Source organism: Ochotona curzoniae, unplaced genomic scaffold (assembly GCF_017591425.1).
Source record: "Ochotona curzoniae isolate NIBS_2020 unplaced genomic scaffold, NIBS_Ocur_1.0 contig_2723, whole genome shotgun sequence".
Lineage (NCBI taxonomy): Eukaryota > Metazoa > Chordata > Mammalia > Lagomorpha > Ochotonidae > Ochotona > Ochotona curzoniae.
Window position 1 is genome coordinate 29,356,564 of NW_024465573.1, and position 2,078 is coordinate 29,358,641.

The window sequence follows — 2,078 nt, forward strand, 5'->3', positions numbered from 1 at the left end:
CAAATCAGGCAATTCGCATTGGTATTCCCTCACTTTTTTCCTTATGTTTGCAGCCTATCAACATTTCAGTCCTTCCAACTGTATATAAAACCTTATTTTGAACTAAAGTTGCCACGCTGTGATGAGGAATTCCAGAATGTATGACTTGTATCTAACAATATTTTAGCACCTGTAATACAACATCTCTCTCTTTACCACCTCATACCCTTCCTAGCCTCTCGTAACTACTTTTCTAAGTTCAGATCTTTCTTGTTTTAAACTTCATATATGAAACAGAAAATGTGCTAATTGCCTCTCTGTGTGTGGTTTATTTCACTTAAGAAAACAAACTCCAACTCTATTCCTTCTGCAGAGAATGTCAAGATTTCATTTTTTGATTGCAGAAGGGAGGGTAAAGTGCAAAGTATTTACATACTCCTAAATCTGCATCATAAAACTTAAAAACAAATCTAATCAAAAGTTCAAAACTTAAACTTTCCTAACTAGGATAACATATGTAGATGACGTAAAAAAGTTATTCATTTGTGGGCTTAATTATATTCTACTCTATGTATATGACTGCATTGTTCTCCTATCATTAGGCACCTCAACTGGCTCCATGTCTTAGCTGACATGAATAATGCTGCAATGAACATGGGGGTTCAGGTAAATGTTTATCTCATTTCCTTCATACATACACCTGTTAGTGTGTTTTTATTTAAATTACTTTGAGAACACGTTATTTGCATATTTTGAGTCAGTAATTTCTTTCATAAGCATTTTCTAATGTTCATTGTAGGCATCTTTTCAATCCATAGTAAAATGAATTCCAACTTGCATGTTTTATAGTTTTTGTGAACAGATGGCTCCTACAATTTCTGAGGTCATTAAATGCTGTGTAAAAATTGTATTGATTTTTGTGTACCACATTTGTATCCTGCAGTGTCACTGACATTCATTCATAATAAATTCTTAAAGCAAATTTTTCATTTCTCTGTAAAGGATTACATTGTCTGTAAGGAATAATTTTATTTCCTTCTCTTATTTATATGCCTCAAATTTATTTCTGTTGGGTCAGGCGCAGTAACCTAGTATCATTCTACAGGATCCCATTTGGCCTCTGGTTCATATCTTGGCTGCTCCATTTCCCTTCCAGCTCCCTGATGTAGCCTGGGAGAGCTGTGGAGGACAGTCCAAAACCTTTTGACTCTGCATCCATGTAAGAGACCTGGAGAAAGCTCCTGGCTCCTGGCTTAAGATCAGCTCAGCTCCAGCAGTTGTGACCACTTGGGGAGTGAATCAGCAAATGGAAGATCTTTCTCCCTCTCTCTCCTTTTCTCAGTAAATCTAACTTCCCAATAAAAATAAACAAATTTATGTTCCCAAAAGGATCCAGTTACAACTTCTAGTTGTACAACTTTTTACATTTCACCAGAACAGAGAGAATGTATATCCTTGTCTGGTTCTAAATATTACTGGTGATGCTTTCTCCTTTCCCTATTCAAAATGGCATCGCCTACGGGTTTACCATTCATATGCTGAGGCATGCTCAGAGTTTTCATAAATGGATGTTGAATTTTAACAAATATATTTCCTCTATCGAGACATTCATGATTTCCATCCTTCCTTCTGTTGTTACATTTACGATGTAGTGTATTAATGATGTAATACCTTGTACTACAAATATAATAGAATACATTTTTGAGACATTTTTCATTTGAATATATTGAACAATCCCTGCAAGTTTTAGATAAATTTCACTTGTAGTGAATAACATGATGATTCCCTGGCTAGGACCTTCAAGAATTTGCATGTCATCCTTGCACAGGGGCCATGCTGATCTTCTCTGTATCATTCCAACTTTAGTATATGTGCTGCCGAAGTAAGCACAATTTCCTGGCTAATACCTTGGTTGAGCGTCTTTGTTCCTAGCTTCATCAAGGAGATTGGTCTACATTTTTTCTTTTTCTGTTGCGCTCTTGTCCAGGTTTGGGTTCAAAGTACCTGTTGTCTCAGGATGATTTTGGAAGGATTCCTTTCATTTTTAGAAATGGCATTCATCATTAAGCATATGGGAGAATTTAGCCATTAAGCCATTT

General features: G+C 35.9%; 1 pseudogene; it reads right to left on the reverse strand.

The window, feature by feature from the left end:
• Positions 1-1,748: 1,748 nt before the first annotated feature.
• On the reverse strand, positions 1,749-1,869 carry LOC121154337 (annotated as a pseudogene).
• Positions 1,870-2,078: the final 209 nt, after the last annotated feature.